Below are 13,742 nucleotides of genomic sequence, written 5' to 3'. Positions count from 1 at the left end.
GATTTTACTAATGTCCAAGTAGAAAATATCCACAGCCTTCCCCCCATCCACCAAGCAGGAACACCATGTTGTAAAAGAAGATCAAGCTCATCAGGCAGGCAGCATCTACCTTTCATAAACCCATGCTGGCTGATCCTGAGCCCATGTTTGTCTTTTATGTTCTGTATGATGGCACTCAGCATCCTCTGGACCATGACCTTCCCTAGCACCAAGGTCAGACTGACAGGCCTGTAGCTTCTGGGATGCTCCTTCCAACTCTTCCTGTAGATGGATGTTGTATTTGTCAGCTTCCAGTCAATTCCAGTTAATCAGGACTGCTGGTAAATGATTGAAAGTGGCTTGGCAAGTTCTTCTGCCTGCTCCCTCAGTACCCTTTGGTGTATCCCATTAGAGCCCATAGATTTATGGGTGTTTTAAGCGATGTAGCAGTTTACTAACCATTTTCTCCTGAATTATATAGGCTGTATTCTGCTTCCAGTCCCCATCTTCCAGGGCAAGGGGTGAGTACCCTGAAGTCTGCGATTTCTATGTTTCCTTTTGTGTCAAGTAAAGGATGGAGATTCTCCATAGCTCTCCTTTTGTTGCTGATATATTTGTAAAAACATTTTCTCTTGCCTTTTATGGCCCTAGCAAAGTTGTACTTGAACTTTGGCCTATTCATTTTCTCCCTGAATAACTTCCTCACATCTTTGTAGTCCTTGTGTACTTCTTCACACTTCTGTCCTCTTCATCATTGACTTATGTCTTAGTAGCATTACCATGGAGAAGTAGAAGAATCTGGTCTGGTTTCTGCTGCTTTCAGCATGAGATTTAGTTTGGTGTACTTGTTATGAAACTTTGGATTCTAAACTGAACAAGCCCTGTCCCATGGCCATCAGAGATTTCCTCACATAGTAAATGTGAATAGTATCACCCACATTGCAGAAACACCAATATGAACAAGATCAACAGCCATGAAAAGGTCTATCTTCGGTTCCCTTTGGGTTTCTGTGGGTAAATGCCATCCTTCTGAAAGAAATCTTTTAATGTTCCTCTCAATACTGTCATAAATGGAAGAGATACAGAAGGAAAATTCTCCTAATTAGACTTTGCTCCCAGGACAAGGTGTTTTTCTGCTGCATTAAGGATATAAAAGTTTGGCAGAACACAAACAGCCTTGTGTCCCAGCTGGTCTTCAGAGGGGCTGGGTATGGCTGGTCTTGAATTCTGATTAGAGTCAATATACATCATTCACATAAATATGCTCTTGCTTCTTGTCCTAGGAATTTCTGTCTGACAACATTGAGTGTTTCAGGGAACACTGTGTAAGATCAATGTGAAAAACATGGCATCTGTTTTAGACTCTAGTTTTGACAAAAGCATGAAAATACTAAGGGAAAATGTCAGTTGATGTTTTACAATGTATTCTATTTCTATATGTTCAATTCCTGTTCAATTTATGCAATGAAAAGAGAAAGCATGCACAATGAGACATGTAATGGCAAATCTACAGCTAAAAGTCCACAGGGGAATATGAGTATGTTAATGTCAGTACCAGTGTCTCAAAAACAGAATCACTCTTCTTAGTAAACAACTTCTTGCATAAAACCTATGTATTTCTTCGTAACTCCTTTGAGATCTCCCCTCCTCTTTGGTTACTGAGATGCTAGTTGTCCTATGGGGTATCAAGACTATGGTTAGGAAATGTCTGAACTTTGAGTACTGCGTGTGTATGGTATAGAGCAGACTCAGAGTCTCCTTGGGGCCCACAGGCTTTTCTTTGCATGATGTACAGCATCAGATTATAAACCTGGTAAACCTCCCCAGTCTTGGGGAAGTGTACAATGCAATGCAATGCAAGATTTGTGTACAACACTTTTAATTCAGCAATCCTTTTCTCTTTTCCTCTGTCCTCTTTCTTAATGTAGCCCATTGGGAAAGCCAAAATTGGGTCCAAAAAAGGAAGATTATAAAGATAAGTATTAGTAATCTCTTAGGTGTCCCTTTTAGTCTGGTTTCTGAGAAGGATTGCATTTGGTCACTTTGTCTATTTAACTTGGCTCCAAAAACTTCTGAGCTCATCAGTTGAAATCAACTGAAGTTGTGAGGATACCACAAACATAATGAATTTCCTTGGAATTTCATGAAAAGATGTCGGTGCAAACAGGAGGGGATGCTATTGATTCATTTAATGGTTGGGAAGAATGCGGTGTGAATTCCTGCCTGCTCTTAGGCACTAGAGAATCTGTTCTTTAGGTCAGATTTATTTGTAACTTGGATTTTTTGGAGACTGCGGGACAAAGATTAATTGTAAATAATTCTTGAAGAATGAGGAAATATTGCAGTATTGTAACATATGGGAAAATTAATTTGTTCATAAGATGCACAAGCCCACTGATGGGGGGAAGCCTGGAACCAAATTGCTGTGCTGAGTACACAAGCAGGCTTTTTGCCATGAGGCTGCTTGCTGGAAGCTGGGAAAATCCAGTAGCTCCAGGCAGCATCCTGCCAGTCTTGGGCTGAATGTGGAAATGGGCCTGAAATGCCCTTTGAGTGTAGTAACTTCAGTTCTTCTTGTGCAATATAAATTGTTATTTACTGAGCTCACAATTAGTTTTATATTTGGGATTATTAGATCAAAGCCTAGCTGCACTTAAACTAACATGGTGATGTGTCTATTACTTTGTTGTTTCCACTTTTCCAGACAGAAGTAACTGGAATAAATTTGACCCCACATGGAACAGAAGTTGGATGTTTGTTGTCATCATGTGTCGCAGACATCTTTTATGGAAAATCCTTTCCTTAGGATTTTTCCTCCTGAGAATCTGGGAGGCCTCAGGAAAAAAATGTAAACAATGGTTATCTGCTGCTGTGGAATGCAATAGGTGCACCTGTGATTGGCCCATGTTGGATGTTTGTAATTAATGGCCAATCACAGCCCAGCTGGCTCGGACAGAGAACCAAGCTGCAAACCTTTGTTATCATTCTTTGCTATTCTATTCTTAGCTAGCCTTCTGATGAAACCTTTTCTTCTATTCTTTTAGTATAGTTTTAATGTAATATATATCATAAGATAATAAATCAAGCTTTCTGAAACATGGAGTCAGATCCTTGTCTCTTCCCTCATCCAAGAAACCCTGTGAACATTGTCACAATCATGGCTTTCCAGTCTATTAAAAAGTTGCTCGACAAATCAGGCTTTTAAATAGGTAGTTTAAGCTTAAGTGCTTTAAGTTGAATGCTGTGGTAATGGCAATGACTTTCAATTCAGTATTTAGAGAAAAAAACTCCATCCACTGTACATACTTTTACATTTTGCTAGAGCAACATCAAATAAGGGGAATAATATACTTTCTGTCTCAAAGACTTTATACTGCATTATACTTTAGTCACCAGAACAGTGAAGACCAGAGCTTTCACAAAAGCTACAAGAAAAAATATATTCGGAAAACAGGAGAATAAGTTATTTCTCCCATTTCTCCTTAGTCCCTTTTTGCAACAAGTAAGTTGCAGACTTTGACATTATTTCCAACAGAAATTTCTGTTGAAGCTCTTTCTGTTATGTTTAGACCTTTCTGTTCTGCTTCAATTTTTTCCCCTGAATTGTCTAATAATCTCAACTTGTGGTCTTGAGCTCATTCTAAGAGAAAAAAAGAATTATGGCACTGTTTTGAATTTACTTTCAGAAGCTGCTGAGGGAAAAACACATCTGCCAAAATGTGAGTTTTATAATTTCACTCTTTTCTCATCTTTAGTTTATTCTTGCTGCAGTCAGTAGTTGGACTAGTTCAGCAGAATTGAAGTACAAGTACATGCAAAATATCAAAATGTCACCCAAATGTGAAAAAATTCAGGACGTGGAATTAGTGTCTTGAATTTTGTCTCCAGAAGAAGAAGCTTTCAAATTTGGTGTCAGAAATGGCATCTCCTCTGAGTGTTCATTTCCATGCTTGCTATCTTATACTTGCTGCTTGATGAAGTTCGTTGTTCCACTAATGGACAGGCCTTAGTATGTGTTCTGATGTCTAAAAATGCATTTCTAAAAGTATTTCCTCTCTGAATTTGTCTCTCTTCACTTTCTGGATTGATTTTGCCTTTTTCCTTATTTTCTGTTACTGAATTTCTGTTCATCATATATATATTATTAGACTGACCAAGACATTTCAAAACCTGCCCTGGTCACAAGGGAAATCTTCACTAAAATTAAGGGGTTCAAAAGTGAGTTTAATGTGATTCTTTCTTTATTTTCTCTTAAGAGACCTCTGTCAGCATTCTCTGAGGACACTGAAACTGGAATTTGTATCTGAAATGCAGTCACACAAAAGAAGTAATGCAGATATTTTATATGTGAAATGGGGAATTTTCATTCGGACTGCATAATTTAGATTCCAAGTTAGACCACAGTGTCACTCCAAGGAGTTATTTTCAGCCACTTGTTTGCCAAGGCTGCTAGCGCCTGTTCCAAAGCAGTAATTCCCCGGAGACTTCTAAGTCCTGGAGACGACTTGCATTTCTTGTTCTTGATGGGTGATACAAAAATTCCTATTTCTTTTTTTAGTGCAGATTATTCAGTGTGCCTTGTAGCAGCTGGCATCAGGTTCATAACCTTAACTGGGACCTGGCTAAAGTGCATCCAGCCATTGATCATGTCACAGTATTTCTTCTAAAAATATTGATCATGTAATGCAGACATAAGAGTTAATTTTTGGAAAGGTATCTCACCATCATGTGGAGATGCCTGAAAAAATTTTAAATTACCTGTCACCATGATTTCTGCATGGTCTATGGTTCCATTTAGCCATCTTCCACTGAAAGCCACACAAACAAGCACTTGAGGTAGGGGGTGTGAGCAGAAACCTTCAAATGCAAGAATATGTCTCAGATCACAGTTCCTTTAGTGTCTGGCCCAGTGGAAGTATCTCCCTTCACCCATGGTTAACAAAACAGTCCTTGATTAAATTCTGAAAGTCTATCATCAGAGAAGTCCTTTAACAACTAGATGAGGGTAGAAGAGAAAGTCACTTTCAAGCTCTACTGGGAGCAGAGAAGCCTCCCTTTCCCTCTGGTATCTCTCTTCACTAGTAGGAAAGACCACTGATTTATGTATTAGTCTTGCAGCATTTAGTTGTGCTTTAGTCTAAGTGCTCTAGACACTTATTACACAGGTAAAAGACAGAGTTACTACTTCTCCAACCCCCCCATACCTTTCCAGCCACTTTAGCTGAAATCTGAGTGGGTACTGCTACTTGCATCTTCCTTATCAGTGACTTTGAGGGCCAGGCAGTGTTCATCTGCGCCAAGATGGTAGTGGAGCCCTGTGAGAGGGATTTTCCTCACACCAGTGAAAGGGTCAGGAACCAGCAGCTCCAGGTAAACACTGCCATCACCGTGGCTGATCCCATCCCCTGTGCATTTATTATAAGAAATGTAATTTTCCTGTTTGCGCTACAACATCAGCTGAGGTGCTCTAGCAGGCTGACAAGTGGAAGGTTAACTCCTTCAGAGCCAGAAGGCTTTTATGCTCCAGACCCAAGCTGGAGTAAGGTGCATTATATACTGTATATGGTGAATTATATACTGTATTATGAACTGCATACTAGCAGTACAAAACAGAGATCAGTGATCTGGCAGAGGAACAGGTAGAAATACACCTGCAGGTAGCTGCAGCATGATGCTAATCAGTGAATAGCTGTCTGTGAGATGATCTGAAACACGTGAAAATTGAGAAGCTGGGAGATGGGCAGGGAAGCAGTATTCATCTTTGTCTGCTGAATTTCAATATAGCTTAAGAAATCTTCCTTAAATAAAAAGTCCTAATTTGAGCAAATTACAACTTTAAATTAAAAGTTGTACATACAACTTCAAATTAAAGTAGGACTATCATGAGGCTTGCAGCAATCCCAGTGAAAGCAATGGCTCCCATTAACATACCAGGGTTTTGTTTTTCTATTGGCATAAATCATATATAAGATTGAAGGGTCTTGTTTGACTTCCATTTCATGTAAACGTTAATGCATTTAAGAACTCCCCACTACATTTCAACTCCTTGAAGATCCTTTGAGTGTGTTTTTCTTGTTTCCCAAAAATTCTTTTTTAATTTATTAAAATGCATCTCTTAAAACATTTTCACATGTTGAAAAGAAACACTTGTCACTTTACACTGTTTTGATCCAAATGACATTATTTAAAATTAATCACCAAAACTGATCCCTTGAAAATTTCCCTTAATGTATTTTTTGAGACTTTTCAGGTTTTTTCCTCTGATTGTACTTGGAGAGAACATCTCTTCTTTCCAGTCTCTTTCTTTGTGCACTGAAAACCCTCAGTAACTGCTGCAGTGTTTTATACTCTGCCACTGCTCTTGCACATCCTCATGCTACCAGTAGCTGCAGTAATCTACTCTTCTGGAAAAAAAAATGAGAGTTTTCAAGCATCCTGGATGTGTTCCCAAAAAAAGGCAACTGTTGACAGCATAGGAGTCTCAGGATGAACTGAAAGTCTGTGATAAAACACACCAATCAATACAACTAGGAAATGGGAATGACTCTTTTTCTCTCATGGCCTCTCTTACTGTGTCAGCAGCCTGAGCTGGAATTGGAGAAGCAGATTTATCTGAGTTTTCCTTTGTCCCAGAATTTGGTGTCCTTTCATTCCCTTAAGTGTCCATTGCAGGTGCATCACACTGCTTCATTGCTGTAAAGCAGATGGAAGTCTGCTGCTAAGGGAGCAGACACTTGTGCCACAGTGGGCACAGCCTCTGGTAAAAAAGCTGAATGCGCTAGTTTTGCATCATCCACTCCCTGTATCTACATACAGGGTATTTTAGAGAATAGAGTGAAACAGAAGCTTTGGTGTGGCTCTGATGGCCCTAGACATGCTTGTAGATCAATCCTAAAGCATCATCCCTGGGTGCCTGACAGTGGAGATCTCCCTTTACATTGGCTCAGCATGCAGACTGCACTTGCTTTTCTTCAGGAAACACTTGCAAACACTTTCTTATACTCACTATAGTCACTAAATTTTTTTTTTCTCCATCAAATAAATTTCTTTGATGATATCTCCATTCCAGAGTGGTCATAAGTCCTTAATTCAGGTTCAGCCGGGGATCGATTTTGGCAACCTTTCATCCATGTTCCTGCATTGATGACATAAAGGCATTTTCAAGGCTTTTTACTTTAGAAAATTTTTTTTTTTTTTTAAATCCATGGCATGTCCCTCATATCTTCCCCTCCAAGTTGTGTCTTCCTCATTGACTTTTACCCCAACTGTTGCAACATCTGTAAGCTTAGTTTTTAACTCCTTTGGTCCTTTGCACATCACCTAATTTCCTACAGACTGTTTTTTGAAGACACTAAATATCCCCAATTTCTGGATTTTTTTGGGGTGATTTTCAGTTTCATTTCATTTGATCTAATCTCCTTTCTAGAAAGTTTGTAAGCCTTTCTTTTCGGGTTTGCGAGATTCCGTTTCCCTTCCGGACAGGAAATGAAATTTCCTTTTCAATGGGGACAAATAGAGGAATCTTTGGTGCATATCCCTGCAGTAGATGGCATGCCATGCCTTTTAATGGCTTTAACATTGAGGAAGATCTTTATGGGTTTTTTCTCTTTTTTTCCTAATTATCCAAGGCATGTCTGTCATATCTTCTCCTCCAAGTTGTGTCTTCCTCCTTGACTTTTCCCCCTGCTTTTGCAACATCTGTGAGCTTAGTTTTTGCCACTTTTTGTCCTTTGCTCTGCACCGGATAGAATCCTGGTCCATTTTCTTGTAGTCACTAAATTTCCCACATTTCCCACATTTGTTTTTTTTTCTCCTCCAATTGCAATTGCTTGGATGGAATCTCCATTCCAGAGTGTTTGTAAGTCCTTCTTATTGGCTTTGGCCTTCAGCGGGGATCAATTTAAGCAGGCTTTGCTGCATGTGCCTGCACTTGATGGCATATGCTTTTGATGGCTTTGACTTCGGGCAAGATTTTTCTGATTTTTTTTTCCCCAAAGTGTCCATGGCATGTCCCTCATATCTTCCCCTCCAAGTTGTATCTTCCTCCCTGGCTTTTTCCCTTGCCTTTGCAACATCAGTGAGCATTGTTTTGGCATGTTTTGGTCCTTTGCACTGCAGCTCATTTCCTCGCAAACGATATTTTGAAGACACAAAATGTCCCGATTTTTGGGTTTTTTTCAATTGCATTTCATTTGATCCTATCTCCTTTCCAGAGTGTTTCTTAGCCTTTCTTTTCGGATTCACAAGATTCCGTTTCCCTTCCCGAAAGGAAATTCCATTTCCTTTTGGGAAGGGAAACGGAATCTTGGGGTTTCAATGGGGACCAATAGAGGAATCTTTGGTGCATGTCCTTGCACTAGATGGCATGCTGTGCCTTTTCATGGCTTTGACTTTGAACAAGATTTTTTTGATTTTTTCTGTTTTTCCTAAGTATCCATGGCATGTCCCTCATATCTTCCCCTCCAACTTGTGTCTTCCTCCGTGACTTTTTCCCCTGCTTTTGCAACAACTGGGAGCTTAAATTGAGCATGTTTTTGTCCTTTGCACTGCACCTGATAGAATCCCGGTCCATTTTCTTGTAGTCACTAAATTTTCCACATTTCCCACATTTGTTTTTTTTTTCTCCTCCAATTGCAATTGCTTGAATGCAATCTCCATTCCAGAGTGTTTGTAAGTCCTTCTTATTGGCTTTGGCCTTCAGCGGGGATCGATTTAGGCAGGCTTTGCTGCATGTGCCTGCACTTGATGGCATATGGTCTTGATGGCTTTGACTTCGGGCAAGATTTTTCTGATTTTTTTTTTTTCCAAAGTATCCATGGCATGTCCCTCATATCTTCCCCTCCACGTTGTGTCTTCCTCCTTGACTTTTTCACCTGCTTTTGCAACATCTGGGAGCTTAGTTTGGGCATGTTTTGGTCCTTTTCTGCACACGTGATACAATCCGGGTCCATTTTCATCTAGTCACGAAATTTCAGAATTTCTTTTTTCTTCCTTTAATTTCATCTCATTTGATGGTATCTCCATTCCAGAATGTTTGTAAGTCCTTGTTTCCCCAGAATGTACATAAGTTCTTCTTTCCTTTTTCAGCCTTTAGCAGGTGTCAATTTTGGCCAGCTTTGGTGCATGTACCTGCACCTTATAGCCTACAGGCCTTTTCATGGCTTTTTCCTTTGGTAACTTTTTTATGTTTCTTTTTTTTTTGTATGTATCCCTGCCATTTCCCTCATATCTTCCCCTCCAAGTTGAGTCTTCCTCCTTGTTTTTCTCCCTGCTTGTGTGTCATCTGTGAGGTTAGTTTTTGCCTGTTTTTGTCCTCTGTACTGTCCTCAGTACTGCACCAAAATTTCAGGGTATTTTTTTCTTCCTGCAATTTCATTTACTTTGATGGTATCTCCATTCCAGAGTTTTCAGAATTCCTTCTTTTTTCTTTTGGCCTTCATCGCAGTAATAAAATTGAAGGAGAATTTTGGCAGGCTTTGTTTCATGCCCCTGCACTTGTTAGCATACAGGTGATTTCATGGCTTTGGACTTTGGCAAATTCCATTTTTTTTTTTTTTCATTGTCCGTTCCATATCCCTGATATCTTCCCCTCCAAGTGAATGAATTGGGTTTTTTAATTGATTTTTTTTTTAATGTCTGCACTTAAGTTTTATGTAAATTTCACTTTGATTTCCTCTCGTGTGTTTGGATGCTGCCTGTGTCCCCCTCTGCTACAGGGTTCAGCAGAAACTCCTCTTGTAGCAAAGGCTGAGATGTCAGACACTGAGATGTGACTGACTGTGATGGAAGGGACATAGCAGAGAGAGAGCCATCACTGAAGTGTAGGGTAGTGTATAAATACCTCAAGGCACCCAGGAGCTACAATAGCTGCCATATTGTAAAGAGTGCAGTAAAATTCAGGTTTATGTGGAAACACTCCGCTGCTGCTGCATCTGTTCTTATCTGCCAGGTCTGCAGCAGCTGCTACTCCTTCTTATAATCCCATTTCTTTAATGGCAGTGACTCCTTGGCTGAAATGAGTACTTTTATGGCGACTTTAAAACAGTAGCACCCAAAAAGCAGAAGTATCTGTTGAAACATGCAGGAAGTAATTATACATGAACATTTATATACAAAGATTACAGCTGAGCTGACAAATGTCTTTGGTCCTCTGGACTGTCAACAGACAATTCAGAAGCAAAAGGATCTTTGTGTGAGAGGCCACTTTGTATCTTTACTAAAAGCATGAGGAAAAAAAAAGAAGACATCTTTCTTGAGACATTTAATAACACCACATCATCGTAGTCAGTTCTGCATGATACAAGTGTGCAGCAGCTTCTCTGAGAATTGGCTGGATCACCAGGATGTTCTTTTCCATCAACAGTGCTAATTAAATATACAGCTGGGTAACTCCAAAAAAATTACCAGCAGTGAGACAATTGAATCATCAGATGTTAAGTGGTGATTATTAGGGATGTCATTCAGTTGTTCACACATAGGTGTCTAACTCATTTTGAAGTATCCTACAATATTTAAGATGTCCTCTGGGACTTAATCTCTAGATGTAATTTTGAGGGGTCACAGACTTCCCTGAAGCTGCTCTCTGCTACAGAAGATTATCTCAAATATCCCAAAAGCATCTGCAATGGCACTTGACATTTATGTGTATGCAACAGAAGCCAGCCCCACATTTCTGAGCTCTGATTCCAATTAGGTAAGTAGAAGTAGATGCCATCATTCTGCTGTGATGTTTGTTCAGACTATCTGCTGGGAAAAGAGGACTGCATTAACTGCTGTGCCAGAGGTCATCTTTGCAATCACAGGCCCATTGTTAGGAGTTAATCATGATAACTACTGGAAAAGGGTATCATCAAAGAGCCTTTAAAATGTGGACAATATGATCCTAATCATGAAGATTTTATTCCTGTATTACATGACTTCCTGGAGCTCTGCACATTAAGACAGCATTGTCTGTTTTCTGAGAAAGAAGCAGTAGTCAGCAAGAGTTAAGATCAATGTTTTTTGTGCCTTCATCTTCCAGCTTAAAATTTCTGAACCAGAAGAGATTTTTTTTCTCTAACTATAGTAGATATGGTCCAGGGGATTTATATTTAAATTGAATGCTGAATATTATAAGGAATGTGAATCAATAACCCCCAGAAAATAATTTCTTAGGAGAATGACAATGATACAATCATGAACAGTGGGAAATGAAACAAAAATGTAACACACAATAACACACATTTTATCATGAAAATCAAACATCAAGAGGGTACCTCAGGAGTCTTTTGTAAATGCATCTTTTAAGCATTTAATAGACTATTTGCCTGATGGAGTGTAATAGAAAATGAAATATTGAATATTTTAATATTCAGCAGGATCTTGTTTATTCTGTCAAAACAAACCAAACACACACACTTCCCAGCTGCAGTAACAAACAAAGGGTGCATAACATTATCTTCAGTAAGCACTTGAGCTGAAAATGCTTATAAAACAAAACAGACATTGAGAAAATGTAACATTAAGATCTTAAATACTTTCATGTTTCTTCCTTTCCAAGTTAAGCCATAAAAGCTAGTACATCCCATCTACAATTTTTAAATGAGTTTTAAGCAAATCTTATAGTGGTTCTAGAAATGTTTTGCAGGCAAAGCAAGGCTGTTAGGGCACTTTGAGAAATTACATGCGTTCCTGACCCTGCAAACAACTGAGCACTTCTGAGTGTAATCACTTAATATTTCCCAGGCTTTGCTCAACATCATGCTTAATTAAACTTTTGCTAATAAACCTGAAGCACTCAGTTTAGCCCCACAGCTCCATTGACAAAACAGTTGTTCAGTCAAGCCTGCATATGTATTTATTTTTAGTTGATGCATGCAGTGTTTGCATTCTACTTTATAAATAGAAGTTTAAATTACTTAATAATGTAAATGGAACTTATTTTGTTAAAGGGTATGTTTAATTTGGGTAGTTGGTTATATTTGAAAGGGAGATATTTCCCAAAAAAACATATCCTTACTACATTCTTATGTACTGCATTTTAGGATTAAATGTTCATAAATTTAAATCATTAATTACAACTTTGTTCTTATTGAAAAAGCAGGGTTAAGAACATAAATTGTAAATTTAGCCATAGAAGAACAATATTTTTTTCTCTCTGTGGTGTTATTAAGAAACTTAATAGGACATTATGGGACTCATCCCTGGCAGTGCTCAAGGCTGGTTCAATGGGACTCTGAGCAACCTGGTCTAGTGGAAGGTGACCCTGCCCATGGCAGGGAAATGGAACTAGATGCTCTTTAAGGTCCCTTCCAACCCAAACCGTTCTATCATTCTATCACAGAACCTTTCCATACTGCATCCCTTCACTGCACCTGTCTGATAGATTCTTTTCTGTGGTCTACATTTATTTTTGCTTGTAATTTAAAATCATCAAAAATCAAACAAGAATTTTAAAACAAGTAACTTATCTTCATTTTTCTTCTTCTTTTTTTTTAATAATTTGAACATACTATGTATTTTCCAGCTAAGATCTACTAATAGGCATCATATTGCGGGTTTTGCTTGGGTTTTCATTAAATTTTCTTGAAATTTTCCCAGAAGAGTTTTGCCTTGAGAAGGGCAGGTAAGAACAAGTATTCTCTGAGTCAGGCTTGAGTACAAACTGAAAAGTATTTCTGTTCATCACACATCCCACTGCAACACAAGGGGGAAAAATGCAGCACATCTTTACCAGAAGGATGGAGAAATTGAGTGTTTTTCTGTTTAATAAGAGAAACTCTTAAAACCTGAAGTGGAAAACAAAATACGGAAAATAAAAATCTGCAGTCATTTACAGCTAGCAGTGAAGGTAAGAGTTTGTGTGGTTCCAAGCCCAGCTATGGTTGGGAGGCTGTGCTCCAGCTGGTATGGGAGGGAGGAAAGTCATGGGGAGCTCACCCAGAGGCCCAAAGGAAACACCACTCCTTGGAGATCTCCTCTTTTGTCTCCATAACCTGTGAAGGACATGAAAGATGTGGCCCATCTGTATTAAGAATTGTACACAGCTTTTTTAAGAGTAGATGTGGTGTCATTTTATATTAAAATGAATTTTATTCCTTCATTAATGGTAACTTTTTCTTACTTTGTTCTCTTGCTTTGAGACTTTGTTAATTTGTGAACTAACATTTAATTGTAAAGCAGCATCCAATTCACCAGTTTCTCTGAAATATTAGGCTTGCTAAATAAGCACTGCTAATTCATGAAAAGCTAGCGATGGTAATCATGGTAAAGGGGCTCTCAGAAACAGACCAATAAAAATACAAAGAAGCAGGACCATCAAGATCTTCCATAACTGATTTTTGAGCTCAAAGAATAAAGTAGGACCAATGTCAACTATGCAGCAAAATAAGTAGAATAGGAAAGAAAATTAAATATATCCATAAATCACTGGTAAAGGCAAAACAGTCTGGTGGGTGTGGGCTGTCCTTTTGACCAGTGCTCCCCAGCTTGGCTGGTTTGGGTGCACGCAGCAGCAAGAGCTGCTGGATGGGAGCATTTCCCTGGAGAGGAGGAGTTCAGCTGTTCAGGCACGATGGAAATCACTGTTTGAAGTGGACAGAATAGCTGACTATGCACTGTCATCTAGGGAGCAGTTTGTAGATGTCTTTAGGTAGAAGCACCTTAGGAATAGAAGCAAGAGGTTGCACATAAAAAGAGATTTTTCCTCTGGAAATCACCTGCAAATTCTGGAAAGAAATTATGATTACTATTTGACAAGTTCATACAAGAGCCAGTAGGAGACT

This window comes from Melozone crissalis, unplaced genomic scaffold, assembly GCF_028551555.1.
Source record: "Melozone crissalis strain CALT ecotype California unplaced genomic scaffold, PUWL_Pcris_2 ptg000002l_1, whole genome shotgun sequence".
In the NCBI taxonomy this organism is placed as follows: Eukaryota; Metazoa; Chordata; class Aves; order Passeriformes; family Passerellidae; genus Melozone; species Melozone crissalis.
The sequence above is the reverse complement of the archived record's forward strand: the minus strand, read 5'-3'. Positions refer to the sequence as shown.